At 47.4% G+C, this 20,034-nt stretch overlaps 1 long non-coding RNA gene across 13 annotated transcripts in view; it reads left to right on the forward strand.

Moving 5' to 3' along the window:
• LOC129049315 (uncharacterized) overlaps positions 1-18,786 on the forward strand; it is a 29,911-nt gene extending 11,125 nt beyond the window's left edge. Inside the window, exons 1-8 of one of the 13 annotated variants that reach the window (XR_008512318.1) lie at positions 437-707; positions 10,441-10,494; positions 12,298-12,469; positions 12,875-13,009; positions 13,436-13,604; positions 15,385-15,520; positions 17,857-18,061; positions 18,359-18,786. This is a non-coding gene — a long non-coding RNA (uncharacterized LOC129049315). Of the gene's footprint in view, positions 1-436; positions 708-8,516; positions 10,495-12,266; positions 12,470-12,800; positions 13,010-13,435; positions 13,912-15,384; positions 15,521-17,856; positions 18,062-18,358 lie in introns of those variants that run through there. The other 12 variants (XR_008512323.1, XR_008512325.1, XR_010135766.1 and 9 more) reach the window with 12 other exon arrangements.
• Positions 18,787-20,034: the final 1,248 nt, after the last annotated feature.

The following is a 20,034-nucleotide window of genomic DNA, read 5'->3' on the forward strand; positions in this document are numbered from 1 at the left end:
TATGAGGGCCAACTCCATGTCAAGCACTGATGTGTGTACAACAGTGACCACAACATACACAAATCCCGGCCCTGTGGGGTTACTTCTTAGTGGAGACTATTGGTGCCTGACCCAGAGAGTGATTGTGAAACCTCAGTGAGATGACATTTGGACAGGGCTCAGCACAGTGCCTAGCATACGACAGGCCTGACAAGTTAGAGCCATTATTGTGAACATCCATTCTGAACCACAGAACCATTTGCTGAGAATTTACTGTGTGCCAGCACCATGCTAGGTGCTAGGGAGACAAAGACGTGGAACTCTCATCCACACCCTCGAGGAACTTATAGTCGAATGCACCTACCGAATGTCAAATGGCACCATCCTTATCATTGTTCAGAAGCTTATAACCAGCACCAACTTGTATTACATGCAACAAAGAACCATAACATTCTAGAATGTCAGGTACAACAGAGACAGCTGTTTGTCCCCCAATATCCTTCAGACAAAGCCATATATGATTAAAGGTTATCAGTACTGTGCTTTTGGAGGATTCAGAAGAAGGAGAAGTTATATCTGATTGGGAGATTGAAAAGGATTGGCCTGAAGGACAGGTGGTTTTTGAACTGCATCTTAAAGAAAAGGGTAGGCTTCAACAGACAAGAGACAGTGGTGTTGGGGGAGGAGAATGACGCCCTGCAGGGGACCAGAATGGCGTGCAAATGAAGGTATGGAGGAAGGAAAACATGAGGCGCCAACTTTGAGCTGAATCCTAGGAGGAAGGTGGCCTAGCCCAGAGGTTGGAGGCTGATCCAGGCAAAGCAGCTGTATTCACAGGGACAGGAGGCAACTGTCTAAGAGGTGGGGTTTGAGGGACCCCCTTCCCAGCCATCTACCCTTGGCTGAGACTATAACAGGCTCAATATTCCACCACTAAAAATTCATTTCCTTGAGTAAGCCTCTAGTAGGAGACAGACCATCCCCAGAGGAATAACATGAAAGGACAAGTCTGGGCCAAGGAGGGAGTGATGAGGAAAAGACGCCTGGGAACAGCGGAGAGCCACACAGGGCCAGGGGCCAGAGCCCTCGACATGCCAGGCCTCTTGTATGACCCCAACTGTCCAGGCCATCCATACTGACAGAGCATTGCTTGGCTGTGGGAGGCAGGACTGGGTCACTGGAAAGGGGTGGCAGGTGTCAGTGCTGTGTCCGTGACCGCCCCTTGCCTGGCCAGGGCTCCTCAGCCCTTCCTGCTCTGCCTGCGGGACGTGGGCAGGGCCACGTCCACACAGCAATGCCATTTTTCAGTGCAGTTTGGCCCGGCAGCAGTGTGTGTCACTCCTTGTGTGCTTGGGTGGTGACCAGAACTCATTTATTCAACAAAGTGTTTCCAGCCCAGCCTGAGAGTCATGCAGTGAGCTAGGAGAGCAGAAGCAAGCAAGAGACCCCCCTCCCCACCCTCCAGGAGCTCACAGTCTAGAGGGGGAAGCAGGTCTTAAGTAAATAGCCACATGCTGGGGTGCAGAATCACACATGGCGAGTGCCTCAAAGCAAAAGCCCAAGCTGCCTTGTGGAAGAATAACAGGGCAGTAATGCAGATGGGTGGAGGAGCATGGCCGGGGGAGGCCTCCAGGAGCCCTGAATGATGAGGTGGGGTTGGTGAGGGGATGAGTGTTCTAAACAGAGGGAACCCCTGTGCAAAGGCTGTAAGATGGGGAAGTACCTGGGGCATCAGGCAGATCATGCCAGCCTTGTGGACAGTGGAGTACTTTGGGAAGTTACAGAGGAAGGGAGGTTGAAGGGGTGGGCACCCACTCAGATTGGCCATTTAATTAATTAATTAATTCATTCATTCATTCATTCATTCATTTATTTTGAGACAGTCTCATTCTGTCGCCCATGCTGGAGCTGGAGTGCAGTGGTACAATCTCAGCGCGGTTCAACCTCCACCTCCGGGGTTCAAGTGATTCTTGTGCCTCAGCCTCCCGAGTACCTAGGATTGCAGGCATGCACCACCATGCCCAGCTAATTTTTGTATTTTTAGTGGAGACACGGTTTCACCATATTGCCCAGGCTGGTCTCAAACTCCTGACCTTAAATGATCCACCTGCCTCAGCCTTCCAAAGTGCTGAGATTACAGGTGTGAGCCACCGTGTCCAGCCCAGATTGACCATTTTAGAAGCCTCCCTGGCTGCAGGATAGAAAAGAGACATGAGGAAGCTACCTCTGCCATTATGGGAGAAGTGATGGTGGCCTGGGCTTGTGCTGGGCAGTGAAGGTGGAGAAAATTCACAGATTCAGGGGCTGTTTAAGGGGGGATCTGGTGAAGGGCTGCCTGGTGGTAGAAGGTGAGAGAGAGAGAGAGAGAGGTTTCCAGCTTGAGTGGACATGAGGAAGACAGAGGAGGGTCCGGCCCATTCCTGGAGTGTTGCCATTGCTAGTGAGTGGCCTTGGCTCCTTCCCAAGCCCCTTCACTCTTGTTTGACTGGGCCGATAATGATAAGAATTGCTGCCATTTATGCAGCACTTAACATTTGCTAGGTCCCATGCTAAGGATGCTACATGGATTGTTTTGTTTAATCCTCCCAACAGTGGCAGGTCCTCTTTCTCATCTCCATTTTATAGACAGGAAACTGGGACTTAGAGAGGTTAAGTAACTTGCCCAAGGTTGCCTAGAACTGGCAGGTGATGGGGCCAGCTGCCCAGCCCTGCAGTCAGCCCCCAGAGCCCAGTTCTCAGCCTCTATGCTGTCCTGCTTCAGGCACTTGGGGTCTCAGCCTGCCAGTGAGGTTAGATGAGGTTAATGGTAGCTCCTTCACTGAGCCAGGAGGCTCCCTGCACGGTGTGAGGTGTGACATGTCCAGGTACTTAACAAGCACCACATCCCTTCCCTTTCTCCCCAGCCAAAGCTGTTTCACAAGCCAGCAGCCTCGTAAATATTTCAGCAGTGTCTGTGTAGTCGAGGCTGTGAAGCCTGTCCTCTGGAGCACTTGTGACAGCGAGATCTGGGAGATGTCTCAGGGCCTGTTGCAAGTGTTTGATCAGCTGCGTTTTCAAAAAGACCTTTCCCTGAGCAGCTGACAGTCTCTGGGGTGAGAGAGATTTGCAGACTTTTTCTGGAGAGAGGCCAGAGCATGAGCCGGCTCAGGGGCCCAGTTGGAGCCTTTTGGCTGTAGCTGGCCTCAGTCATTCAGTCCACAACGCAGAGAGAAGCCCTACTGGGTGGCTGACGCTGTGCCAGGCCCCACCCTCAAGATGCTGGAGAAGAGATAGGACAGGCCCAGGTTAAACTCAGTACCAGGCAGGCTGAGGAGTAAGGAAGGACCACAGCAGAGTAAAGCAATGCAGACCGAGGTCCCAGAAACCCTCAGGGGAGTTGGCATTTTAACTGGTCTTTGAAGACCGTGTAAGGCTTTTAAAAATGTATATTAAACAAATTAATTTTTCCAATTATATATGTAGTTAAGACATGTTCATATATATATTTTTTTTGAAACAGTCTTGCTCTGTCGCCCAGGCTGGAGTGCAGTGGCGCAATCTCGGCTCACTGCAAGCTCCGCCTCCCGGATTCATGCCATTCTCCTGCCTCAGCCTCCCGAGTAGCTGGGACTACAGGCGCCCGCCACCACGCCCAGCTAATTTTTTGTATTTTTAGTAGAGACGGGGTTTCACCATGTTAGCCAGGATGATCTCGATCTCCTGACCTTGTGATATACCCACCTCGGACTCCCAAAGTGTTGGGATTACAGGCGTGAGCCACCGCGCCCAGCCGACATGTTCATAATTTTTAAAAATTTAAAGAAGCCTGGGCGCGGTGGCTCACGCTTGTAATCCCAACACTTTGGGAGGCCAAGGTGGGCAGATCACGAGGTCAGGAGTTCGAGACCAGCCTGGTTAACATAGTGAAACTCCATCTCTACTAAAAATACAAAAAATTAGCCGGGCGTGGTGGCACACGATTGTAATCCCAGCTACTTGGGAGGCTGAGGCAGGAGAATCATTTGAACCTAGGAGGCAGAGGTTGTGGTGAGCCGAGATCACGCCACTGCACTCCAACCTGGGCAACAGAGCAAGACTCCGCCTCAAAAAAAAAAAAAAATTTTTTTGAAGAAAATATACAAAAGTAAAAAGAAGAGGGGCTGGGCACAGTGGCTTAAGCCTGTAATCCCAGCACTTTGGGAGGCCAGGATAGGAGGATCACTGGAGCCCAGGAGTTTGAGACCAGCCTAGATAACACAGATAGACCCCTGTCTCTACAAAAAATGAAATAAAAAATTAGCTGGGTTTAATGGCACATGCCTGTAGTCCTAGTTACTCAGGAGGCTGAGGTGGGAGGATTGCTTGAGCCCAGGAGGTCAAGGCAGCAGTGAGCTATGATTGTGCCACTGCACTCCAACCTGAGTGACAGAGGGAGATCCTTTCTCCAAAAAAAAAAAAAAAAAAAAAAAAAGAAATGAAAAGAAGGAAGGAAGGAAAAGAAAAAGTAAAAAGAAAATAGTTACCTAGTTCCAAAACCCAGAGAAAACCATGGCTAAAACATAGGTGTGTTTTCTTCTGGTCTTTTGTCTGTGTTACACTTCTTTCTTTGTTCACTGAATTTTGTAGCTTAAGCATTTTGAAGGATAACATTTTGGCAGATGCAATTGAAGGAAGGGGTGGAAAGGCATTCAGAATGGAGAAGACAGCAGAGCAAGGGTGTGGCATCTACAAGCTCTTTATGTACCCAAATCAGAAGTGATGGAGCTCACTTCCGGACGAAGCTCATGTGGGACCCTTGAGCTTCCCAGACTTCCCACTTCTTAGCTCTCTGATTGGTTAATGGGCCACACCCTTGGCCCAGCCTCAGCCCATTTTCCTGCCTGGCACCCCAGGCTGGAGTTCTGGGCAGGGACACAAGGTTGCAGCCTCCCTTCTTCCTGGCAAATTCTCCTAGTGAGGTGGAGCCTGTTGCTTGAATAATGGAGTTGTGTTTCCAGCTCCAAAACTAGGTAAAGAGGACCAGATCCCAGAATTGATCATCTAGATCTGTTCTGTCCAATGTGGTAGCCACTAGCCACGTGTGGTTAGTCAGCACTTAATATTCAGCTAGTCCAAGTTGAGATGTGCTATCAATGTGAAATGCACGCTGGATTTCAAAGACAGTGTGAAAAGCAGATACAAACTATCTTATTTATAATTTTATATTGATTACATGTTGAAGTGATCACATTTTAGGTATATTGGGTTAAATAAAATGTTATTAAAATTAACTTTACCTGTTCTTTATATATTTTTATGTGACTATTAAAAATTATTTATTTATGGAGATGGCCTTGCTCTGTCACCCGGGCTGGAGTGCACTGGCATGGTCACAGCTCACTGCAGCCTTGACCTCTCTGGCTCCAGTGATCCTCCTACCCCGGTCTCCCGAGTAGCTGGGACTATAGGCACATGCCACCATGTCCAGCTAATTTTTTTTTTTTTTTTTTTTGTATTTTTTGTAGAGGCAAGATCTCTCGATGTTGCCCAGGCTGGTCTCGAACTCCTGGGCTCACGTGACCTGCCCACCTCAGCCTCCCAAATTGCTGGGATTACAGGCCTGAGCCACCACGCCCAGCCCAAAACAATTTAAATTATGTGTGTAACTCACATTTATGTCTCACGTTATTTTTCTTTCTGTTGAACTGTGCTGATCTAGATTGAACCATTCCCCACTCTCTGGAGGGCAAACCCACAGGGTGATGTTATGGGGAGAGTCGGATGGGGAGGGATTGTGACCTGTGGGAGAAGGATCAATCCAGACCAGGCTGGAGACAGGAGGAATGTGAGGGGGCTGCACAACTAAGCCTGACCAGGCTCCTGGGAAGAGGGGTGCATGGAGCAGATATTTTCTCCTTCACTCTCATATTTCCCTGTTAATAGACTGTGAGCAATCTGGGAGAAATAAGACCGTGCTTTATTCATCGCCACGCCCTCGGGGCCAAACGCAGCGCCTGCCATAGAGCGAGTGCTTGCAAATATGCACTGAATTAATGAGTGAGTGAAGGACAGAATGGGGAGAGAATCCAGACAGCAAAGAACTGTGTTGAGATAGTGCCAGGCCTGCCTGGATGGTTCCAGGGTGCAGGGTGTTTGGAGATTTTAATTCTTAAATCCTTTAGGCTATAACCTCCCAGAGAGCGGGGTGGCCACACTCTGTACCCACATATGCACTTCCCAGTAGCTGGAGACAGCTGGGAACAGGCAGTGAGGACACCTGGGGTCATCACATCCAGCCTCCTGCCCCTCTGAGCCCCTTCAAAGGAGTAGATTCTTCTCCCTCCTGCAGGCAGCCTTGGAGCTCCAGCCTGCTCCTTCCCCAAATACACACACACACACACACACACAAATACATCACACACACACACACACCCCTGGGAGAAAGTTCAGTGGGTCTCTCCACACTCAGGCCAGGATGGTAAAGGTTGCCCAGGCAGCCCAGGGAAGGAGGTAAACATGCAGCTGCCTACACCTGGCCCGGTTCTGCCCGCACTTCAAGCTGGGGCCCTACCCTTGCCTAAGTCATGGGTCAGCGACTCTCAGGAGCACCTTCCTCACACACATTGACTCAAGGTGAGGTACCACAGGCAAGTTTCCACAGTCCTCACCCTTAGCAAGCCTCTTCTGGCCCAGCAGTGGGCAAGGTAGGGATGTGGCAGGATGGGGAGGACCTGTGAATGCAGAAAAGACACCACAGTGGCTCACATGGATGCACGGTTAGCTCTGTACTCTGAGAGGCAGCCTATTGTACAACATAAGCAGCAGGGCTCTGGAGTTCCTCCACCTGCCCACCTGCTGTGTGTAACCCCTGGGCAAGTTAATCAACTTCCTTTTTTTTTTTTTTTGAGATGGGGTCTTGCTTTGCTGCCCAGGCAGGAGTGCAGTGGCATGATCCTGGCTCACTGCAGCCTTGACCTACTGGCCCCAAACAATCCTCCTACCTCAGCTTTCCAAGTAGCTGGGACCACAGTATGCACCGCCACACCTGGCTAGTTATTTTTATTTTAATTTTTTTGTAAAGATCAGATCTCCCTACATGGGTCAAGCTGGTCTTAAACTCATGGGCTCAAGGGATCTTCCCACCTGGGCCTCCCAAAGTGCTAGGACTACAGGTATGAGCCACCACACCCAGCCCACCACTAACTTCTTTAGACCTTGGTTTCCTCCAAAATGGGCACAATACAAGTCCCCTGCCCATAGCGTGGTTCAGAGATGGACTGAAAACAAATCAAGTTCTTGGAGCAGTGCCTGGCACCTAGTGAGCGTTGGGCATTGGTGATCACCATGACACAGTTTAGTTCCCTTTGCAGTTGGGGAAATGAGGTTCCACGAGGATCAATTCCTAGAAGCAGTTATAAAGACAAAACGGTTTTACATCATTCAGATTTTTCTTTAACTTTTTATTATGGAAGTTTTCCAACATATACAAAAGTGGAGAGAGTAATATAATAACCCCAGGCGCTCATCACCCCACTTCAATGATTGCCAACTCACGGCCAATTGAGCTTCATCTCTAGCCCAGCCATACCCCCTGGGTTCTTTTGAAGCAAATCTCAAACATCGTACCATCTCATCTGTAACTATTTCAGATGCGTCTCTAAGAGAAGAGGACTTTAACAAATAGCTACACTACTATTATTATGCCTAAAAAACTAACAATAATTTAATATTAAATACTTAGTCACTGTTCCAGTTCTCCAGTTCTCTCATTTATACAATTGTTCAAATTAGGATTCAAATAAAGTCCATATACTGTATGCAAATGATTAATGCTTCTTAAGCGTCTCTCTCTTTTTTTTTCTTTTCATGCCTGGCTAAATTTTTTAATTTTTTGTAGAGACGTGGTCTTGCTGTGTTGCCCAGGCTGGTCTCAAACTGCTGGCCTCAAGCAATCCTCCCTCCTCGGCCTCCCAAAGCACTGGGATTACAGGCATGAGCCACTGTGCCTTAAGTCTCTTTTATTTATTTATTTATTTTTGAGATAAGATCTCACTCTGTCACCCAGGCTGGAGTGCAGTGGCGTGATCTTGGCTCACTGCAACCTCTGCCTCCCAGGTTCAAGCAATTATTGTGCCTCAGCCTCCCAAGTAGCTGGGATCATGGATGCGCACCACCACGTCCATCTAATTTTTGTGTTTTTAGTAGAGACGGGGTTTCACCACGTTTGCCAGGTTGGTCTCAAACTCCTGACATCACGTGATCTGCCTGCCTCAGGCTCCCAAAGTGCTGGGATCACAGGCGTGAGCAACCGCGCCCTGCCTTGTCTCTTTTAAATTATAGGCCCCCTTTTTCTCTTTTTCCAAGCTTACAATGTATTTGTTGAGGAAACCAGATCATTTTTGCTGTAGAATTTCCCACAGTCTGGAGTTTGATTGCATCCCTAAATCTAGAGGCTTGAAAATCCTATAGTTTTCAAAATAATTAGCGAGTTCCCTAGCATCTCTGAAAGTGATCATTAATTTTTATCATGAACTCATGGATTTACATATATTTGAAATGTTTCAACACATTGCCATTATAGTTAGGGTATTTTGTTTTTCTTTTTTTTCGAGATGGAGTCTTGCTCTGTCATCCAGGCTGGAGTGCAATAGCGCAATCTCGGCTCACTGCAACCTCCGCCTCCTGGGTTCAAGCAATTCTCCTGCCTCAGCCTCCCGAGTAGCTGAGATTACAGGCGCCCGCCACCACACCCGGCTAACTTTTTGTATTTTTAGTAGAGACGGGGTTTCACCATGTTGCCTAGGCTGGTCTCGAACTCCTGACCTCATGATCTGCCCACCTCGGCCTCCCAAAGTGCTGGGATTACAGCTGTGAGCCATTGTGCCCAGCCAGTTAGGGTATTTTTTAAAAATTGTTTTTCCAGCTTAAATTTAGGGAGTAAGGGTGATTACAAGGGACAACATAGAAAAATTGACAGAACTCTGGCTTTGGAGGCAAACAACCCATGGATGGAATCCTGGCTCCACCACTTACAAGCTGGATGGCTTTGGTCAAGTTACTTCACTTCTCTTTCCTTCTATTTCCCCACCCCCCAAATAAGGAAATGATTAATAATAACTAACATTTCCTGAGTGCTTACTGTCTTCCAGGCATTGTGCTCAGCATCTTAAAGACATGATGGCAATTTAATCCTCCTATCAGTTCAGTGAAGCAGGATTCGTTATTATTGTCCCCACTTTAGAGATGAGGAAGAAACTGAAGCACAGGCGTTCAGCAATTTGTCCAAGGTTACACACCTAGAAAGGGGCGCGGCAGGGACCTGAACCAGGGTAGTCTGACTCCACAGCCCACTGTCCTCTAGCGGTTGTTGTGGAGAAGAGAGAGGGTGATGGTGATGCCCTCCTGCAGGCCCTGACAGACGGGAAGACCAGGCCAGAAGGCGAGCAGGGCTGTCCCTGGCACTTCCCCTCAGGGATGGAACACAGTCAAGCCTGGCATGTGGGGGGGTGCAACCCCTATTGCAGCTGCAGTCTCTCCCCTTCCCCAGACTCCCCCCTCACCTGCTGTGACCCAGACCCTTGCATAAGAACACGGCTGTTCTTGGTGAGTTCTGTTTCCATTGCCATTATGATTCTCCTCCTAATTGTTTCATTAATCAGAAAGGGCTGATTGATGCTGGGAGGCCAAGGTGGGAGGATTGCTTAAGGCCAGGAGTTCAGCCTGGGCAACGTAGTAAGACCCCTCACCCCCACCCCCGCCTCTACAAAAAATTAAATAAATACAATTAGCTCGGCGTGGTGGCACATGCCTGTGGTTCCAGCTACTCAGGAGGCTGAGGAGGGAGGATTGCTTGAACCCAGGAGGTCAGGGCTGCAGTGAGCTGTGTTCTTACCACTGCACTCCAGCTTGTGTGACAGAGCAAAATCCTGTTGTAGTTGCGGGGACGGGGGGCAGTAGGCAGGGTGCAGGGAAAGGGAGAGAGAAGGAAGGAAGGAAGAAAGGAAGGAAGGAAGGGAGAAAGAGAGAGACAAAGAGAAAAAGAAAGAAGAAAGGAAAAGAAAGAAAGAAGAGAGGAAAGAAAGAAAGAGAAAGAAAGAAAGAGGGAGAGAGGAAAGAAGGAAGGAAAGAGGGAGAGAGAGAAACAAAGAAAAAAAGAAAGAAGAAAAAGAAAGAAAGAGAAAGAAAAGGAAGGAAGGAGGGAGGCAAGAAGGAAAAAAGGAAGGGAGGGAGGGAAAGAGAGAGAGAAAGGGCTGACTGCAGGAAAGCTCCCCATCCCCATGCTTCTCCAGAATCAGCTGGCCTGGGTGGTCCTTGGGTCACCTTAGAGGGCAGAGATCCTGAGTGCAGTTGGGCAGAGTGAGGTATTGATAGGAACACTAAGGATAGTACTAACAGTCATCATTTACACCTCGTGTGTGCCAGGAAGGGGCCAGGTCCCGCATGATCTCAGTTCATCCTTACAACACCCTGAAGGATGGTCTTGTTATCTTCTCCATTTTGCAGATGAGGAAACTGAGGCTGAGAGGGTAGAGAACTTTGCCTGAGGTCACTCAGCAGGTAGGTGGTGGAGTCAGGGGTGTAACCCAGGCTGCGGGCCTCCACATCAGATACAGATAGAACAGGAAGAAGGTGTTGCAGAGGCTGACAATGCTGCGATTCTCTGGGTAGCAAAGGGAGGCGACATTCCCAGCAGAAGGAACGGTTTGTGTAAAGGTGTGGAGGTGTGATACGGTGTGGCCTGTTCAGGGTGGTGACTAACTGTGGCCGGAGTGAAGGGTGTGTAGAGAGGAGTGGCAGCAGATGAGGCAAAGGGCTGGGGACTGGGGCCAAGGTGGAAGAACTTCAGGTTCCAGGCCAAGGAAATGAACTTTGTCCTTGGGTAGGGGGTGCCACAGGAGGCATTGAACAAGAGTGCAACCTTGGGTTTGTATGGTGAGCCTCCAGCAATACCTTAGCAGGTGGGATCCTCATGTCCACCCCGGGTGCCAGCCACATTTTACAGGCTGGGAAACAGAATGGTTATGAGACCGGCTCAGACCACACAGCAATAGACAACTGGCCCCAAGCCAGTTCTCTCGCTGTCACAGGACGTTGCTTCGAACTCAGGTCATAGTGAGAGAGGCAGGGGCATCCTTCCGTTCCTCACTTCTCCAGCCCTGTGCCTGCTCGGCTCACTGGAGAACGTGAGATGAAGGTCAACTGGACCGAGGCCCAGGCATATCTGCTCACCAAGAAAAAGACAGAAAACAATAAAAGCAAATCATGGAGCTCCAGCTATGTGCTAGGCACTGGGCTGGGAGGAAACTAAACAGAGAACAACAGCGCCAGGCACTCTCTGTGATAATGAGTGTTCTGGACTGAGGGACCCCCAGACTGGCCTAGGAGGTGCCGTCCAATCCGCCTGAAGAGCTGGAATGGGCTCCAAGTGGAGAGAACTGTGGGATTGCTGGCTCAGCCCCCAACTACGCAGCAACCTTGGACAGAGCGGGCCCTCCGGGAGCCTTGGCAAGCCAGTTGCTAAGAGGGGAGACTGCACCAGAGAAGGGATTTTTAATATCTGAAACCCTGGGGAGCTCCTCAAGCTGACTCTGGAGGTCTGAGGTAGGGACTCTCGTTGGGGTGTTTTGACAAGTTCCACCAGAAACTTGGAAAGCACACCTGGTTAGAAATAACTAGATGATCAAGGTCCTTCCAGATTCAGTTCGACAAATTCAACACAACACATGTTTACTGAGCACACACCATGCCAGGTGCCATTCTGCAATGTCAGGATACATCAGTAAGCAAAATAACAAAAAGTTTTAGAAGTTAGAGATGCTGTGGACAGGGGAAAGCGGTGCTAGGCAAGGTGGTGAGGAGGGCAGGGATAGGGCAGTTCCAGGACTTAGCAGGATGGGCAGGGCTGGCCTTGTTGAGAAGGGGACTGGAAAGAACAAGGGAGCCAACTGAGTGACATCTGGGGAAAGAGCATTCCAAGCAGTCAACGGCAAGAGCAAAGGCCCTGACAGGGAGCATGCAGGCACGGTGGCCAGCATGGCTGCAGCGGAGTGGCCAAGGGCTGGGGTGGGGTGAGGGGCAGGAGCCAGCTGTGGAATGCTGCTCCTATGTGCTAGTGTTCTAAGACTCATTCAGCACTGCCCTGAGTATCTTGACTCTGAACCTGTCCCTGCCCTGACCCCTTCCCCAATCAACTTTAATTTTAGGGACCCACCCATCACAGTAAATGCCAGCACTGCTGATGCCAAAACAATGTTATTTGTGTAGGTATGTGTTTTGTATTTTACCGCCTTAATCCTGTCTTCAACCTCTCCTTTTCTGTCCCACCCAAGTATCTGCCTTTCCCTTCTTGACTCCTTCCAGAGGCCCTCGGAGTTTGTGACCTGAAGGAAGAAGAGCAGGGCCATGGGAAGTATGTAACCAGCGTCATGCCCCTGGTCCCAAGGAAGCAGTGGCTTAGTAAAGAGGGCACCCCCGTCAATAACTCCCTGTAATTACTGGGCATCCACTCTGAGCTCCTCAGTGGAATCCTAAGGTTAGTAAGACTGTCTCTAGCCACTGGGGCTCCCAGCCTGGAGTGAGGTGAGAGGAGAGGAGCCGGCTGGGGAGGGAGACGAACACATACACAGAAGTTTCAGACACACCTGCAATGTATTGTTGGCGATTCTCCAGCATTGGCATGATGGAGAAGGCGGAGAATCATTTGACCACCTGCCCCTAGGATTGCAGAGTTCAGCTGGCCATCATCCACCAGCCGGGGGACTGTGCATATCAGTTAACCTCTCCTCTCAGGCCTTGAAAAGCACCAGGCTTAGTACACGTTTGTTAAATGAATGCACTTCAGTTTTTTTGCTTGTTAAATGCAGGTAATAATAATGATATTGCTGACTAAGGGCTCCCATCCACTCCCAGTGAGCCTGCTGCCCCCCGCCCTCCTCAGCAGTGCCTGCACGTCCCCTCGCCACAATGTCGTGTGCCACCTCTTCAAAGGAGGGATGTACCAGCTAGTGGACATGACCTTGACTGCAAAGGGCGGCACGCAGCTGATGTAATGGTCGTTTAAGTGTTCACAAATGTAAGTAGTTATTATTATAAGTGGTGGGTGATCAAGTGGCTAGGGGTGCCATCTTTAGCAAATAAAAATACAGGACGCACGGTTAAATTTGAATTTCAGATAAGAATTTCTTAGCATAAGTATGCCCTATGCAATATTTGGGACACATTTATACAAAAAAAAATTCGATATTTATCTGAAATTCAAATGTAACTGTGTGTCCTAGATTTTATCTGGCAGCCTTATTGATGGCAGCTTATTGACTGGCTGGGAATGGCAGGGCTGTAGGCCACGAAATGGCTCTGTGAAGGCTGCCTAGAACTGAATTGAACATGAGGATGAGTCAGTGTCAAGACTCCCAGTGGGGCCATCGGATCATTACTGTGGGATTGTCTTAAGCCCTTATTTGTTAGTGAATCCCTCAGACTCACGCCTTCTTCCCTCCAGGCCTGAACACCCTGTCCTACCTGGTGCTGCCTGGATGCTGGCCTCAGTAAGCTCTTGGGCTCATTGAAGATGAACCTAGCAGTAGTATTTACACCACTTATTGTGTGCCCACTGTGGGCCCAGCGCCATGCCGAGTGCTCTATGGATGTGAGCTAATGAAGCTGCATGGGTGAGATTCAAATGCAGGGTGGTCTGACCCCAAGGCCAAGATCTCTTTCTATTGCACCATGCTATGGCCTGATCAAAGACTCAAGCATCTAGAACAGAGAAAGAGGGAGCAGGAGTGGACATGGAGTATCCTAAAGTGGCTTCCTACTGTGTCCCAGGCACTGTGTTAGGATTCATTGAGTTGTCACAAAAATCCTGCGAAGTTCATTCTCGAGGACGCTCTGGAATTTAAATACCTTGCCAAGATCATACAGATTAAGTGGTGGAGCAGGGATTTGAAAGGAGGTCTGTCTCACCGCAAAGCCTAAGTAATTTTGCCCCCTTTTGTGTCTATGCATCCTGGGATGATGTGTGCATGCAGGTGTGTGTGTGTGTGTGTGTGTGTGTGTGCATGCGTGCATGTGTGTGTGTATGCGTGCATGTGTGTGTATGCATGTGTGTGTGTGTGTGTGCGTGTGTTCCTACAGTCACATCCCACCTTCGGAGTGGCGCTTTCCGGTCCTACCCAGCCCTTCCTCTCTTGGGATGGGTCTAGGGCCTTGGAGGTGATTAGACTGTAGTGGTGCTGGCACAGGGCTGGCTTTCTCAGCCTTTTTCAGGGGCCTGTGTCCTCTGCCTGCTGTCCCCCAATCAGTAGCTTCTCTTGGGACTTGCCCTCCCCTGCCAGGGCTAAGGTCTGGTTGGTTCCCAGGCCCCTGGGCCTTGGACAGGGGAGCTAGGGGGTGAGGGGTGGTGGATGGTGGGAGAGGGCAGGACTGGCAAAGAAGAGACTGACAAATACCATGGATGCCTCGATTTTCAGTTCCTGCTCTCTCACTCCCACACACTTGCTCTCTGCAATCTCTAGAATCAAACAGTATTCAAACTGGAAGTGGCCTTAGAAAACAACTAGTCTTCTCTCCTCATTCTACAGAGAGAGAAACGGAGGCCCAGAAAGCAGAAATGATGTGTTAAGATCACTCATCAAGCTGATGGTACAGAGGTTAGAGCCTCTGCTCCCTGCTCTACCTCTTTCCCTTACTCCACATCCATGCCTGTCTTCCAATGGGTCGGCATCCACCCTGACACATTACAGCTAAAAGGAACCTTAAGCTAGGGAAGGGGCTCCATAACTTTAGTGAAAGATTCAAACAGGTCCATTGAACTCAATGGAGAAAATAGAATATTTAATCAATGGTGTTGGGATGCCTGGATTATTGTTGGAGAGGGATCATAAAAATGGAACCAAAACAATTCCATTTGGATCAAAGATTTAAGTGTCATAAAGCCATGTAAATTCTATAAGGAAGTATGGGTAAATTGATTTACATTTTGGAATAGGAAAGCCTTTCTTTTTTTCCAACTTTTATTTTAGATTTGGGGGGTATATGTGCAGGTTTGTTATAAGGGTATATTGCAGGATGCTGAGATTTGGGGTACAATCAAACCCATCACCCACATAGCATAGTGGGAAGGCTTTTCTAATCAGGATGGAAAACCCAGAGTCATATAGGAAAAGACTGATACATTCAACCACATAAAAAAATTTTAAACTTCTTTATGGAAAACCACCATAGAAATGTTTTTCCAATAACTGAGAAAAATATGACATGGGGATATTTCCTTAATTTGCAAAGAAACTCATATTAATGAATACAAAAAACAAGTATTTTAATTGCTAATACTTAATGATCATTTACTATGTGCTAGACACTATTTTAAGTATATGGATTATTTCATTTAATTCTCACAGTAAATAACCCTATAAGGTAAGTGCTATTATTACCATCTCCATTTTATAGATGAGGACATTGGAGCAGTTTTTTTAAAAAATAGCTGCCTGGCACGGTGGCTCACATCTGTAGTCCCAGCACTTTGGGAGGCCGAGGCAGGCGGATCACTTGACGCCAGGAATTCAAGACCAGCATGGGCAACATGGTAAAACCCCATCCCTACTAAAAATACAAAAATTAGCCGGGTGTGGTGGCACACACCTGTAATCCCAACTACTCAGGAGGCTGAGGCAGGAGAATTGCTTGAACCCAGAGGCAGAGGTTGCAGTGAGCCAAGATCACACCACTGCACTCCAGCCTGGGCAACAGAGCAAGACTCCGTCTCGGGGAAAAAAAATACAAAAATTAGCCAGGCGTGGTAGTGGGCACCTGTAATCCCAGCTACTTGGGAGGCTGAGGCAGGAGAATCACTTGAACCCGGGAGGCAGAGGTTGCAGTGAGCCGAGATTGCGATTGCACCACTGCACTCCAGCCTGAGTGACAGAGCAAGACTCCATCTCAAAAAAAAAAAAAAAAAGTCAAAGAATATATATTAGGTTGGTGCAAAAGTAATTGCAGTTTTTGCCAATACAAGTAGTTTACAGAAAGAGAAATATCAGTGGCCCATAAACATGTAGAAAGATGTTTAATACCACTCATAATTCAAGAAATGCAAAATCAAACTAAAATTAAACATCACTTTTTCATTCACCTTTCTGCTTGGCAAAAATGAAAACATTTGCCAATACTCAGGGATGGTGAGAAAAACTACTTATATAACTTACATAACTGTTCCTCTGTAGATTCTGAGTTCTATCCTAGTAACAGTTCACGTCACCAAAAAACTACACATTATAGAACGACCTTAGCTTAGCTGTCTGGGAAAAATGCCTTCAGCCAAGTTCCGTTTTAATGTTATACGCTTGGCGTCTCTTGATGGTTGGCAGAAGAAATGACCACATGAAAACCTGCATTTTTTTGTCCTGGAAAAACCACCACTAAAGGCATTGTAATCTACGTTAAATATATAAGGAGGGGCCCACACAGTAAATTATCTTCAGTATTTACTACCAAGGAAGATTTACTTTCTCCTGAAGACCTGATGTTTTATTTTGCCATACGATGGTAATCATATAAACCCTCTGTTTCTCTTTTCTCCTTGGCTGCCAGGAAGCTCAAAAATCACATCTGATGATCCACTATAGTGACAACATAGCCAGGGAGATTGGCATCTGACTTCTCAACCCAACCTGACCTCATATTAGCTTTTTTCTTTTGTCTCCTCTCCCCTTCCATTAGTTTCTCTTCTTCCACTTGCTGTTTAGTTTTCTAATTCTAGTTTAACAAAATTATTATAAAAGTGTGTTTTTGGAAGCTATTTCAAAATCTGTTGGAAGTAGGTAGGATATGTTACAAATAGTCAAACTCCCTTAGTTTATAGATGAGAAAACTCAAGTTCTTTAGAAGTTAAATGACTTATTCCAGTGTTAATCAGCTCCTATCTGTGTGCACACGTGACTCTCACTTTATTGTAAGTGTCTTAGAATTATATTTATCTCTGAGACTCTGGTGGCCAGCTTTGAGCCAAGTACACGGTAAATTGTCAATGCATATATATTGGTTGAAAAAATTCTAAGTGCTGTGAGGAAAGGGACATTTTTGCAGGGAATAAGGTCGTAGTAGGTGCTCATGAGAACTGAATTCACAACAGGGCGTGGCCTCAGCCTCTGGCCTCACCCCACCACACCCTAGCATCTCCACCACCCAGGAGTCTCAGGGCTGGGCCTCATGCAACCCATCTGCCCTACACCCGTCCACACTCTGCCTTTGTCTCCACTATTCTGCCTTGGCCCTCTTGCCTTGTCCAGTGAATTTCCAAATATTTCTCTTTTTTTTTTCTTTTTTTTTGAGATGGAGTCTTGCTCTGCTGCCCAGGCTGGAGTGCAGCGGCGTGATCTCGGCTCACTGCAAGCTCCGCCTCCCGGGTTCAAGTGATTCTCCTGCCTCAGCCTCCGGAATAGCTGGGACTACAGGCGCCCGCCATCACGCCCGGCTAATTTTTTTTGTTTTTTTTAGTAGAGACGGGGGTTTCACCGTGTTAACCAGGATGGTCTCGATCTCCTGACCTCGTGATCTACCCGCCTCAGCCTCCGAAAGTGCTGGGATTAGAGGCGTGAGCCACCGTGCCCGGCTGAGTTTCCAAATATTTCTGATTTCACCCGGGGGGAAGACTGGCAGGCGCCTATATCCTCGAAGTATCCTGCCATGAGATGCCTGCAGAGTGGGGAATGGCATCACCTTTCCAACCCTGTGCAGCACCCAGTGTGAGCTGCTTATTAGTGGGAACTGGAGAGGAAGAGGAGGAACAGGATGACCCATGGCCATGGCTTTTTCTGTCCTTGTAACCCTCAACTGATGTGTGTTCCATACTTCCTGGTTGGGCAGAGGGGGGAGCAGAGGTTGACAGGTCACATTTCCCTCAGTTTTCCATCCTTCCTTCAGTGCTGGGAGAGAAAAGCATACAACATAGACAGGGAGGTCAAGCTCCACCACGCAAATGAGCTGCAGGCCACCGGGCTTCCTCTGCCACATCTCCTTCTGAAAAGGCAACCCTGCGCCGCCGTCCCATTGGCTGCCACCTTGCATCCTCTACCCACAGCTCTCTACCTTGCTCTTCGCCTGAGCGGCCTCTAAAAAGAGAGCTGAGGTATGGGCAAAGCCTTCTGACAGGCTTTCTTGGGCAGGGGAGCTGGGGCTGGGGGATGAATGGTGGGAGGGAGAAGGACCAGATTTCCTGGCCTGACAGGCAGCCTGTGCTGAGAAACCATGACTGAGCAAGCCAAGCTTTGTTGGCCGCACCTGCCAAGCCACAGGGTGCCTCAGGCTTGGAGCATCCCGGAGCCAGTTACAACCTGAGACTTCAGCCTTCTGGAAGGTGTTGGGTCAGCCACCCTGAAGGACGATCCTGCCCAAGTGACACGCTTTGCTCTTCCTTCTCACCCAGGACTTCACATTCACCCTTGCAATCCATGCGGGGACACTGTTGGATAGGAGGCGTGGTCCCAGAGTGGTCTCCCTGTCTGGGCCTCTGCGTATGCCAAATGTTTGCCTCACGCTGCACACTCAAGAGGTTCCATGTATACAGATGGGAATTCCAGAGCTACAGAAAAGGCAGCAAGCACCATGATTCAAGCTAATCAGTGTGGATTCACACCTTCCTCTCTCTCTCTCAGTGGCAGAACTACCAGCTAGAGTAAGAAGTGGTTGATCCAGGACCTGAACATTCTGGAAACTCTTGCCCACTTCTGGGAGAAATGACCCAATCCATAGTACTAGGCACACCTTAACTTTCGTAGGACCCAGGCAAGTTGTCATACCATGTACCTAAATATTGAAAAATGATCCACTGGACTAATAAACTGTTAAATAAAATATGTCCTGACTGTCTACTTTGACAACATACTTTCATAATGACAAAACTTAAAAATGTATAAAGCTATGGTTTTTATATAGCTGAAAATTGACAAAACATCAGAAGAGTAAATTTACTTGTTATTGCACATGATGGGCGGGCTATGTTTGGTTGAGTAATAAATATATACATACTTCATACATTTTTACATGTTTATTCAACAAAATTTATTTTTCTTGCCTTTGTCATAGCAAAGCCACCAATTATGCAGTTATAATCACAATTTTATATAATTTTTGTTCTGTCGACAGTCATACTGAATTAGATAACTTTTCTTGAGTCATTATAGTTTTTAGTTTTTTATCAATTTCACTGTGGAGAAATTGTGAATTACACTCTGCTAAGGCTGGAAATTATCAATATAATTCTCAAAGCAATACTTGGATACAGAACTAAGCCATGGATTTTATATGCCACGTACAAACTAAATAATGGGATGGTGTATGTTAAATTGTCACTGTCACAACAAAATTACAAAAATGTTTTTATTTCATCATATAAAGTGCTATCCTGTACATCATGAAAATTTCTTAAAGCAATATCAAGCAAGTCTCAAGCTTTTTGAGGTTGGAACTCCTTTATACTCTTAAAAGTTATTGAGGACCCCAAAGACCCCTTTTGAGGACCCCTTTTGTTTATATCAATTATAACTATCAATTTTTGCCAAATTAGAAATTAAAACTGATAACTTTTAAAACTCAACACACAAGCACACATCCCATTAGTCATCAGAGTGATGATGACATCACACACTGAGTAGCTTCTGGAAAATTCCACTGTACACTCGTGAAAGAATTAGCCTGAAAAGGGCAAATGATATCTTAGCATTACAGGTTAAGTATCCCTTATCCAAAATGCTTGGGACCAGAAATGTTTTGGTTTTCAGATATTTTCTTTGAATATTTGCATATATATCATGAGATATCTTGGGATGGGACCCAAGTCTAAACACAGAATTCACTTAGGCTTCATATACACCTAATACACATGGCCCAAAGGTAATTTTATAAAATATTTTTGATAATTTTGAGCATGAAACAGTTTTGTCTGGATTGTGACTATGACCTGTCACATGAGGTTCTGTGTGGAATTTTCTACTTGTAGGGTCATGTTGAGTCTCAATCAGCTTCAGAATTTGGAGCATTTCAGATTTTGGATTCTCAGGTTAGGGCTACACAACCTGTATTAGGAAAATGATTTTGACCCCC

This window comes from Pongo abelii, chromosome 10 (assembly GCF_028885655.2).
Source record: "Pongo abelii isolate AG06213 chromosome 10, NHGRI_mPonAbe1-v2.0_pri, whole genome shotgun sequence".
Taxonomy (NCBI): Eukaryota; Metazoa; Chordata; class Mammalia; order Primates; family Hominidae; genus Pongo; species Pongo abelii.